Source organism: Hyperolius riggenbachi, chromosome 4, assembly GCF_040937935.1.
Source record: "Hyperolius riggenbachi isolate aHypRig1 chromosome 4, aHypRig1.pri, whole genome shotgun sequence".
Lineage (NCBI taxonomy): Eukaryota > Metazoa > Chordata > Amphibia > Anura > Hyperoliidae > Hyperolius > Hyperolius riggenbachi.
In genome coordinates this window covers 16,997,767-17,010,478 of record NC_090649.1, presented here as the reverse complement: position 1 = coordinate 17,010,478, position 12,712 = coordinate 16,997,767, and positions in this window count along the sequence as shown.

Below are 12,712 nucleotides of genomic sequence, written 5' to 3'. Positions count from 1 at the left end.
CTTCTATATCTTCTTTTTCTATATCTTCTTTTTCTATATCTTCTTATTATTATTATTTTTCTATTTCTTCTTCTTCTTTTTCTATATCTTCTTATTATTATTATTTTTCTATTTCTTCTTCTTCTTCTTCTTCTTCTTCTTCTTTTTCTATATCTTCTTCTTCTTCTCCTTCTTCTTCTTCTTTTTCTATATCTTCTTCTTCTTCTATATCGTCTTCTTCTTCTTCACTTATTTCTCTTCTATATTTTTTTTTCTGAAATGCAGCTATTTTTGAGGGTAATAAATAGCTGGTGGCGCATGGTGGAAGCGCCATTGTATGTGCTCCCTGGCAGTGGAAACACACAGACAGCAGGAGGTAAATTCAGCAGCAGCAGCAGGAGGAGGATGATTGTGTGGCAGCAGGCAGTCAATGAGGCAGGCAGCGAGACATAATAGGCTGTGGTACATAGCGGTGGTACCAGGCCGTAAATACACAGCATGAGGTTCCAGACAGCGGTCGTGAAGCCCACATCATGTCCAATACACAACTGGGACAACACAGTTTTCAACCCGGACACCTCTAAAAATAATATCACAAAGTATTAAAAAGTTTATATATTTTTTTCGTTTTTTTAAAGAAATGCAGCTATTTTTGAGCGTAATAAATAGCTGGTGGCGCATGTTGGAAGCGCCATTGTATGTGCTCCCTGGCAGTGGAAACACACAGACAGCAGGAGGTAAATTCAGCAGCAGCAGCAGGAGGAGAATGATTGTGTGGCAGCAGGCAGTCAATGAGGCAGGCAGCGAGACATAATAGGCTGTGGTACCTAGCGGTGGTACCAGGCCGTAAATACACAGCATGAGGTTCCAGACAGCGGTCGTGAAGCCCACATCGTGTCCAATACACAACTGGGACAACACAGTTTTCCACCCGGGCACCTCAGAAATTTTTTTTTATGGTTTTGTAGTTTTGGTTTTACAACCAATTACACAGATATAGCTATTTTTTGACGTAATAGCTGGTGGCAGAGTGGCAGCAGAAGGTAAATCTGTGTACCCTGGCAGTGGGAAACACAGACAGACAGCAGCAGCAGCAGGAGGAATGGAGGAGTAATTATGTGAGCAGCTATTGTTTGACGTAATAGCTGGTGGCAGAGTGGCAGCAGAAGGTAATTCTGTGTACCCTGGCAGTGGGAAACACAGACAGACAGCAGAAGGGCAGTACACAGCAGCCCACTGTAGGTGTAAAATGTGTGGCTGCAGGCGACGTAATAGTCAAAGTGAACCAGGCTGGCTTAGTGAGCAGGAGCCAGGAGGTGGTAAAGGGTGGTAAGGCACATAAACGATGGTTCTAAGTTCCGGCAGCCAGTTCATGTCCCCCTCTCGCCGACAACAGGGGCCAGGAACTCGCCTTCCACCCACGCCTGGTTCATCTTGAGAAACGTCAGTCTGTCCACAGACTTGTGAGACAGACGTGAGCGTTTCTCGGTGACCACGCCACCAGCTGCACTGAAGCAGCGCTCGGACAGCACGCTGGAAGGGGAAAGGACAGCACTTCCAGGGCGCTCCAGATCTCCAGGCGCTTGACCCAACACTCCATGGGATCAACAGGGGCATCGCTGTCAAGCCCGCTGTAGGACCCCATGTAGTCAGCCACCATGTGGGTCAGGCGCTGGCTGTGACCGGAGGAGGATGCTGCTGCATGCACCTCCTCTCTAGTCACTGCTGGAGCCTCTACAGTCCTGTAGAGCTCGTTGCTGAGAGACAGCAGGTCTGTGGGGCGCTTGCTGCTGGATGCAGGCACCTGCTGCTGCCTCTGTGCTGGCTGGACAGTGGGGGTGGAAGGCTGGGGGAAGGCGCTCTACAAGGGCCTGCTGCAAGCTCCTTATTTGTTGCGCTGGGTCTCCTCCTGCAGGAGGCAGGAACTGGCTCAACTTCCCCTTTAGGCACGGGTCCAACATCATGCTGATCCAGATGTCCTCCCTCTGCTTCATCTGGATCACCGTGGGGTCCTTGCGCAGGCACGTCAGCATGTGCGCTGCCATTGGGAAGAGGCGGGCCACGTGTGCTGGCACATCGACGGCAGTGCTGTCCTCATCCTCCTCCTCTGCCACCTCATCCTCTCTCCACCCCCGCACCAACTCAGCTGCACTGTGCTGATCCCCCTCATCAGCAGCAAGGTCAGGGACCTCCACCAAGTCCTCCTCCTCCTCCCCCTCAGAGGTGGACTGTGCAGCTGCATGCCGCTCCTGCTGGGCCAAGGCTGCCGCTCCCTGTTCCAGCAAAGCATCGAGGGCCCTGTTCAGCAGAGAAACCAGGGGCACCCACTCGCAGACCATAGCATGGTCCCTGCTCACCATGTTGGTGGCCTGCAGAAAGGGAGCCAGCACTAAGCACACCTGCTGCATGTGCCCCCAGTCGTCATCGGGGACGATGGACGGGATGTTGCTGGTCTTGTCCCTTTTCTGAGCGGCGGACACAGTGACCAGGGCAAGGTACTGGTTGACAGCGTGCTTCTGTTCAACCAGACGCTCCAACATCACCAGGGTGGAGTTCCAGCGATTTGGAACGTCAAGGATCAGCCGATGGCGTGGCAGCTCCAGCTCCTTTTGCACGTCTTCCAGGCTCGCAGAGGCTGCAGGCGAGCGCCGGAAGTGATGCACAACATTCCTTGCTGTTTCCAGCAGTTCGCCCATCCCCTGGTAGGTGCGCAAGAACTTCTGCACCACCAGGTTCAGCATGTGGGCAAGACAGGGGATGTGGGTCAGGTTTCCCCTGTCGATTGCGGCAACCAGATTGGCCCCATTGTCAGCCACCACCTCTCCGACTCTGAGGCCTCTGGGGGTCAGCCAAATCCTCTCCTGCTCCTGGAGTTTGGCCAACACATGGGTTGCCGTCAGTTTGGTCTTCCCAAGGCTGACCAACTGCAGCAGCGCTTGGCAGTGGCGTGGCTTCACGCTGCTGCTGAGGCGGGGGGTTTGGCCAGGTGTGCCGGAGGATGGCAGAGGATCGGAGGAACCTGCTGCAGTTCCCCTGACCCAGCGGGGTGGCACCACCCACTGTGTTGCTGCTGCTGTGTGCCCGCTGCTGCTCTCCCATCCTCACCCCCTTCCACCAAGCTGATCCAGTGGACAGTGAAGGACAGGTAGCGGCCTGTCCCGAAGCGGCTGCTCCAGGAGTCCATGGTGACGTGGACCCTTTCACCAACCGCGTGCTCCAGCCCTCGCTCCACATTGGCCATCACAAAGCGGTGCAGTGCAGGCATGACCTGGCGGGCAAAGAAGTGTCTGATGGGGAGCTGCCAGTCTGGGGCTGCACAAGCAAGCAGCGCATGCATGTCGCTCCCCTCCTGCACGAGCGTGTACGGCAGGAGTTGGGAGCACATGGCCCGTGCCAGCAAGCCGTTCAGCTGCCGCACGTGACGGCTGCTGGGAGGCAGAGCCCTAACCACCCCCTGGAAGGACTCGCTCAAAAGGCTCTGGCGTCGCCTTTTGCTAGCACGGGAATTAGCGGAGACAGCAGAGGAGGCCACTGAGGACTGGCTGCCAGAACCGGCCTCAGTGTCGGAGGCAGGAGTTGCAGAGGGGGGAGGAGCAGTGCGTTTCTGCACTCCTGCTGGTGGTGCTGGAGGAGCAGGAGGGCGGGTGGCTGCTTTTGCTGCTGCTGCTGCTGAAGGCTGTGCAGTGATGGGTGTGGTGCCACTGCCAGCACCAGATGCCTTCAGCCTCTGGAACTCCTCATGCTGGTGGTAATGTTTAGCAGCAAGATGGTTGATAAGAGAGCTGGTGCTGAACTTTAAGGGGTCTGCACCTCTGCTCAACTTCCGCTGACAGTGGTTGCAAGTGGCGTACTTGCTGTAAACTGTGGGCATGGTGAAAAATTGCCAGATTGGTGACATGAAAAACCCCCTACGGCCTGGAGCCGCTGCTGCCTGTCTCCCTGTGGTGGTTGGGGGGGGGGGGGCTTGGGTGCGGCTGGTGGTGGTACTGGCAGATGCTGCTGCTGCTGCTGCTGAGCCTGAGACACCAGCAGGCTGTGGGACCTGCCTACTGCTGCCAATGCTTGCAATGATGCGCCTCCTTGCAAGACCCACAAGCGCATCCTCCTCCTCCTCCTCAGAGCTGCTGCTGATGACATCCCCAGGAGCTGGTGGCACCCAGTCTTTGTCTGTCACCCTGTCATCATCATTATCATCCTCCCCCTCCTGAAACATGTCCTGCTGGGATGATGACCCCCCAAACTCCTCTCCTGATGCATGGATGGGCTGCTTGACTGTCGCCACAGTCTTGCTGTCCAATCCCTCCTCCCCCAAAGTGCCCATCAGCACCTCCTCCTCAAAATCGCCAACAACAGCAGACAATTGACTCATGATGCCTGGGGTCAAAAGACTGCTGAATGACAGGTCGCCAACTGACAGTGAACTGGCCTCCTCCCCAGGCCCTGCTGGGCGGCTGCTGCGAACAGGGGTGGTGGTGGTGGTGAGGGTGGAGGCCTCGGATGCAGAGCTGATGGCGGGCTGCTCATCCTCCGTCATCAGTTGCACCACAGTGGCTGCATCCTTTTCCTCAATGGGACGTTTCCGACCCGGCTGGAGGAAAATAGGAGCAGGTACTACACGCTGCTGCTGCTGCTGTGTCTCTGCAGCGTGAGTTGCAGATGCTCCTGCTGGGCGCCCAAGGCATACACGGCGAGTGGCTATAGGCGGATTGTTAGCCACTGACGCAGCTGCTGCTGCTGCGGAACTGTGCATGGTGGCGCGGCTTGCCACAATGCTGCTCCCTCTCCTCCTGATTCCCTTGCTGCCCTTCCCCTTGCCCAAACCGCGCTGGCTGCCACTTCCAGACATCTTAGATGTTTTGGGCGTAAACAAAAAAGTTTTTTAAATGGGCGGGTGAAAAAGTGGGGTACTTTAATGGAGTGGGTTGGTGGGTGAGGTGACACTAATCACTAAGTGATTAGATTGCTAAGTGATTACTAGTACAGTACAGTACAAATACAAAATACAATAATCAGTAATCAGTAAGTGTGAACAGTGAACAGTGAGTGTGTCCCCTAGTACGCTAACTAGAAAATACAATAATCAGTAGTAATCAGATTCAGTAGAAGGAAATAGAGTGTGTGTACACTACAGACAGTGCACGCACACACACACGCAGGAGCTAGCCTATGAACAGTGACTGAGTGTCCCTAGTACAGTAAGTACAAGTAGAAAATACAATAATCAGATTCAGTAGTAATCAGATGATTCAGTAGAAGGGAATACTGTGTACTGTGTACACTACAGACAGTGCACGCACCCACACACACGCAGGAGCTATGAACAGTAACAGTGAGTGTCCCTAGTACAGTAGTATAACTACAAAATACAATAATCACTCAGTAGTAAAGGACAAGACAGGGTACAATACACAGCAGAAACACTGGTATAGATGAGAAATAAACTAACAGAGGACAGGAGGACAGCTGCCCACACAGGCAAGGCCCTGAGGCCTAAAGCTGTGTAAGCTTGCCTGCAGCAGCAGCTGTCTCTATGTAACACACAAGCTACTAACTAAAATACAATCTCTATCTAGCTAACAACAATATAGGTGTATATAGCAGGTGTATGTGAGCAAAAACGCTAGGTGATTGACCACAATAGAGCACTTGCTAAGCCAAAGCACAAAGGAGCACATCTCTCTCTGTACAAGTCAAGCAAGGACGGAAAAACCGAACATGGCGGCCGCTATTTATAGGGTAGGGGCTGGCCAGGGTCCCCCTCTGTGATTGGCTGCCGTCAGAGGGCCTGGGAGCCCTCTGATTGGCTCTAAGGACATCAATCTGGGCTATGACGCTATTCGAGCTCGGTATTCGAGCTCAAATAGCGCTGTTTGTTCAAATAGCGCGAATAGTGAGTGGGCTATTCGAGTTCACCCGAATAGCCCATTCGAATAGCTGCAGCTATTCGAGCTCGAATACCGAGCTCGAATAGCTGAAAAAGAGCTTGAATATTCAAGCTACTCGAACATTCGAGCTCTGCTGAGCATCCCTGGTCCCAGCGTTGGATCCCCTTCTACTGAGGAGGAAGGGGGAAGCCTCTTTAGGATCCGAAAGTTCAATATAGGTAGCCTCCCACCACCACCAGAGAGCTGGGCAGTGACTCAACACAAAGTTTGGATCCCCCTAGCTCGCTACTCGCTCTGCTGCCCTGTGGAATAGTTCAGACCTCAGATCAGCGGTAACCTGGCTGCAGTGAAGAGACAGCCAGGCAAATGGCGCACAGTGACGGTGCTTATTCGTAAAATACAGGAAGTGGCCATTGATCTCTGGTCTCTTTTCCGCTGATATGAAGTCTGAAGTATGCCACAGGGCAGCACGGCGAGGGGGGTGGAGGGAGTAGAACTTTGTGGAGGCAAGACCAGGACAAGCCTCAGGTGGGCAATTAAGTGGCAGGCAAACCCAGCACGTACCACCTGGCCAACGGCAAAGTACCACTGGTGGTACGCGTACCACAAGTTGAAAAGCCCTGTTTTAGAGCAGAGAGGAGTTCTGAGTTCAGGTCCACTTTAAGGGGAAAAAAATATTAGGGTAGGCTAGAAAAACTACTGTGATATTTAGACTCTAACAGGCACTGCAGGTGTGTAGACATTGTTTTGGTGCAGAAGGAGGATAGTCTGGCAGTACTGAGTGGTTAAGCTGCTCAGCCTCTGCTGTGCTAGATCTTTGCTACTTGCTAGATCACCTGGTTAAATCTGGGATTCCAGTGAACGGCTGTGTTGGGGAGTAGAAACTGGAGACCATCAGGACCTTCAGCAAAATATCCGACGTGCAGCTTTACCATTGTTACATTAGGAAATATAATGAAGTTAAATACACTGAAGTGTGCTGCTACAGATCCCTTCTCGTCAAAGTGTATCAAGTCACCACCGCTGGTATTAAATACAACTTTTTTTACATATGGGTGGAGCTAGAAGAAAGAAAGTGAAATAAATTAAAACCTAAAATATACTGAACAAAAGCAGCGAAAGACAATTGAATAGACTATTATGAATACTATTTTGCCCAGCACTTGACCCTTTCTGTGCACGGTATATTATCTACCCTTAATGTGTGCATTTAGCCATCATCTCTGCCTGCTCCACCTCCTTACACTGTTGGTCTTGTCTGCTTGCACGCCCCATCACAACTATCCTCTTTTCTGTTTGTACAGATCCTTAAATGACCTCTGTTGCTAAATATCTTAAAATTTAAAATATATGTAAACATATACAAATAAGAAGTACATTTCTCCCAGAGTAAAATGAGCCATAAATGACTTTTCTCCTATGTTGCTGTCACTTACAGTAGGTAGCAGAAATCTGACATTACCAACAGATTTTGGACTAGCCCATCTTCTCATAGGGGGGGTTCTCAGGGTTTTCTTTATTTTTAAAAGCACTTAGTAAATGGCAGTACAACTGCCAAAATAGTGTGCAGCGAGCAGGGAGGCTGTCCAGCATCATTGTATAAATCTTTTTCAGGGAATGTCTTTATAAAGAATAAAGGCCATGCAGAGAATCCCCCATTAAGAGATGGGCTAATCCAAATCTTGTCGGTAATGTCAGATTTCTACTACCTACTGTAAGTGACAGCAACATAGGAGAAAAGTAATTTATGGCTCATTTTACTCAGGAAGAAATGTACTTTTATTTGTATGTGTTTAAAATTTTAAGATTTTCGCGACACTTCCTCTTTAACTTAACCATTATCTCTGTCTTCATCACCTGCAACACTTATTATGGTCTGTCTATAAAGAGAGAAAACATGTGCACCATCCGTCCTTTGCGAAGTGTGGTTTATTAAAAAAAAAAAAAAAAAAAAAAATATATATATATATATATATATATATATACAGGGAGTGCAGAATTATTAGGCAAGTTCTATTTTTGAGGAATAATTTTATTATTGAACAACAACCATGTTCTCAGTGAACCCAAAAAACTCATTAATATCAAAGCTGAATATTTTTGAAGTAGTTTTTAGTTTGTTTTTAGTTTTAGCTATGTTAGGGGGATATCTGTGTGTGCAGGTGACCATTACTGTGCATAATTATTAGGCAACTTAACAAAAAACAAATATATACCCATTTCAATTATTTATTTTTACCAGTGAAACCAATATAACATCTCAACATTCACAAATATACATTTCTGACATTCAAAAACAAAACAAAAACAAATCAGTGACCAATATAGCCACCTTTCTTTGCAAGGACACTCAAAAGCCTGCCATCCATGGATTCTGTCAGTATTTTGATCTGTTCACCATCAACATTGCGTGCAGCAGCAACCACAGCCTCCCAGACACTGTTCAGAGAGGTGTACTGTTTTCCCTCCTTGTAAATCTCACATTTTATGATGGACCACAGGTTTTCAATGGGGTTCAGATCAGGTGAACAAGGAGGCCATGTCATTAGTTTTTCTTCTTTTATACCCTTTCTTGCCAGCCACGCTGTGGAGTACTTGGACGTTTGTGATGGAGCATTGTCCTGCATGAAAATCATGTTTTTCTTGAAGGATGCAGACTTCTTCCTGTACCACTGCTTGAAGAAGGTGTCTTCCAGAAACTGGCAGTAGGACTGGGAGTTGAGATTGACTCCATCCTCAACCCGAAAAGGCCCCACAAGCTCATCTTTGATGATACCAGCCCAAACCAGTACTCCACCTCCACCTTGCTGGCGTCTGAGTCGGACTAGAGCTCCCTGCCCTTTACCAATTCAGCCACGGGCCCATCCATCTGGCCCATCAAGACTCACTCTCATTTCATCAGTCGATAAAACCTTAGAAAAATCAATCTTGAGATATTTCTTGGCCCAGTCTTGACTTTCAGCTTGTGTGTCTTGTTCAGTGGTGGTCGTCTTTCAGCCTTTCTTACCTTGGCCATGTCTCTGAGTATTGCACACTTTGTGCTTTTGGGCACTCCAGTAATGTTGCAGCTCTGAAATATGGCCAAACTGGTGGCAAGTGGCATCTTGGCAGCTGCACACTTGACTTTTCTCAGTTCATGGGCAGTTATTTTGCGCCTTGGTTTTGCCACACGCTTCTTGCGACCCTGTTGACTATTTTGAATGAAACGCTTGATTGTTCGATGATCACGCTTCAGAAGCTTTGCAATTTTAAGAGTGCTGCATCCCTCTGCAAGATATCTCACTGTTTTTGACTTTTCTGAGCCTGTCAAGTCCTTCTTTTGACCCATTTTGCCAAAGGAAAGGAAGTTGCCTAATAATTATGCACACCTGATAAAGGGTGTTGATGTCATTAGACCACACCCCTTCTCATTACAGAGATGCACATCACCTAATATGCTTAATTGGTAGTAGGCTTTCGAGCCTATACAGCTTGGAGTAAGACAACATGCATAAAGAGGATGATGTGGTCAAAATACTCATTTGCCTAATAATTCTGCACTCCCTGTAGAGATATATATATATATATATCTATATATATATATATATATATATATATATATATATATATATATATATATATCTATACATATATATATATATATATATATATATATATATATATATATATATATATATATATATATATATAGATATATATATAGATATATAGATATATATATATATATACAGTGGGTTGCAAAAATATTCGGGCCCCCTTGAAGTTTTCCACATTTTGTCATATTACTGCCACAAACATGAATCTATTTTATTGGAATTCCACGTGAAAGACCAATACAAAGTTGTGTACACGTGAGAAGTGGATCGAAAATCATACAGGATTCCAAACATTTTTTACAAATAAATAACTGCAAAGTGGGGTGTGCGTAATTATTCGGCCCCCTTTGGTCTGAGTGCAATCAGTTGCCCAGAGACATTGCCTGATGAGTGCTAATGGCTAAATAGAGTGCACCTGTATGTAATCTAATGTCAGTACAAATACAGCTGCTCTGTGACGGCCTCAGAGGTTGTCTAAGAGAATATTGGAAGCAACAACACCATGAAGTCCAAAGAACACACAAGACAGGTCAGGGATCAAGTTATTAAGAAATTTAAAGCAGGCTTAGGCTACAAAAAGATTTCCAAAGCCTTGAACATCCCACGGAGCACTGTTCAAGCGATCATTCAGAAATGGAAGGAGTATGGCACAACTGTAAACCTACCAAGACAAGGCCATCCACCTAAACTCACAGGCCGAACAAGGAGAGCGCTGATCAGAAATGCAGTCAAGAGGCCCATGGTGACTCTGGACGAGCTGCAGAGATCTACAGCTCAGGTGGGAGACTCTGTCCATAGGACAACTATTAGTCATGCACTTCACAAAGTTGGCCTTTATGGAAGAGTGGCAAGAAGAAAGCTGTTAAAGAGAAACTCCAACCAAGAATTGAACTTTATCCCAATCAGTAGCTGATACCCCCTTTTACATGAGAAATAGAATGCTTTTCACAAATAGACCATCACGGGGCGCTGTGTGACTGATTTTGTGCTGAAACCCCCCCCCCCCCCCCCCCACAAGAAGCTCTGAATAGCTTTGAATACCGCGGTACTCTGGGCAAACTGCCACAATGTAACAATGTTCACAGACAGGAAATGGCTGTTTACAGCTGTCTGTAACAGCCAGAACAGCTAGAAACAGCTACATAACCTGCCCACAGTAACAATGTCCCCATGTAATAAATGTCAGAATGTGAATCTGGCAGAGGAAAGATTTTACAATGAGCAAACACTGACTAAATCATTTATACATAATAATTGTAAAAATGAAGCACTTTTTTATTACATTATTTTCACTGGAGTTCCTCTTTAACAGAAAAGCATAAGAAGTACCATTTGCAGTTTGCCACAAGCCATGTCGGGGACACAGCAACCATGTGGAAGAAGGCGCTCTGGTCAGATGAGACCAAAATGGAACTTTTTGGCTAAAATGCAAAATGCCATGTGTGGCAGAAAACTAACACTGCACATTACTCTGAACACACCATCCCCACTGTCAAATATGGTGGTGGCAGCATCATGCTCTGGGGGTGCTTCTCTTCAGCAGGGACAGGGAAGCTGGTCAGAGTTGATGGGAAGATGAATGGAGCCAAATACAGGGCAAACTTGACTTTACACCCTGAAGAAACGCCCCCGGCGTGAAATGCGTTGGTGGGCGGAGCCTGAGCACGTCTGGCTGGCCAGTCATCCACACTACTGGGGAACCCCAGCGACCTGTGCTGCGGGTGTTGTATACGCCGAAGTATGGAGCCTGCTCAGTCAGCCATGCTGGGACGCCAACTGGCTGCAGAGGAAAGCTGTTGAGCTCCATGACTTCACAGGGATCTGCACGCTGAAAGGATTCCCATGCTGTTACACACTCAGCTGACTCCTGGACTCTGTTGAGCTGAAAGAATGCGGGTGAGATGGACACTATAGTTACATCATGCTTGTGTTTTCCCCGCTGCTGCACATTTGTGTACATACATTCCATGGCTAATCTGGACATTGTTGAGATCGACACCTTTATTGCCTTATGCCTGTGCTTTCTCCGCTGCTACCTACTTTGTGCACATATATCCTACTGCAGAGCGCTTTGCTAACCAATATGAACTCCTGCTAAAGCATTGACCTGAGACTGTCTAGATGTCGTCATGACTGAGAGGGAGGTTTGTTCCTGGTTTTGAGATGCTGGACAGTTGGCACTACAATGAATGATGCAACGTGCATTGCTTGCTTATTTGTGATATAGCCAGTGGCGGACATACGGCCGTGCAGGCCGTGCCGCCGCACGAGGGCCCCTGAAGTTCCGCTGCTTCAGGGGCCCATTAAGTATTGCAGGTTTTTTTTTTTTTTATCTTTTATTTTTTTAACCTGGGGGGCCCCGACTCCTGTCCTCCCCCCTCACCTCGGGCCCCCCATTCCCCCTCACCTCGGGCCCCCCCCCCCCTCATGCGACGGGAGAGCGGAAAATACAGGAAGTCTCCGGCCGGGGCTGCAGCAGACGCTAGAGGGCGGCAGCTGCCGCTTGGTCTCCAACTTGGAGACATATCGGAAACTAAGCAGCAGCTGCCTCTAGCGTCTGCTGCAGCCCTGGCCGGAGACTTCCTGTATTTTCTGCTCTCCCGCCGGCCGCCGCGCATACCGGGAGGGGGGCCCCGAGGTGAGTGAGTGAGGATAGGAGTCGGGCCCCCCACCCGGATAGCTACCCACCTGGCTACCTACCCCGCTACCTAACCACCCACCCGGCTACCTACCCGGCTACCTAACCACCCTGCCGGCTACCTACCCACCCACCCGGCTACCTAACCACCCTGCCGGCTACCTACCCGGCTACCTACCCACCCACCCGGCTACCTACCCACCCGGCTACCTACCCACCCACCCGGCTACCTACACACCCACCCGGCTACCTACACACCCACCCGGCTACCTACCCACCCACCCGGCTACCTACCCACCCACCCGGCTACCTAACCACCCACCCAGCTACCTAGCTACCCACCCGGCTACCTAACCACCCTGCCGGTTACCTACCCACCCGGCTACCTACCCACCCACCCGGCTACCTAACCACCCACCCGGCTACCTAACCACCCACCCGGCTACCTACCCGGCTACCTAACCACCCACCCGGCTACCTACCCGGCTACCTACACACCCACCCGGCTACCTACCCACCAGGCTACCTACCTACCTACTCACCCGGCTACCTACCAACCCACCAGGCTACCTACCTAAAGACCCACCAGGCTACCTACCCACCCAGCTACCTAA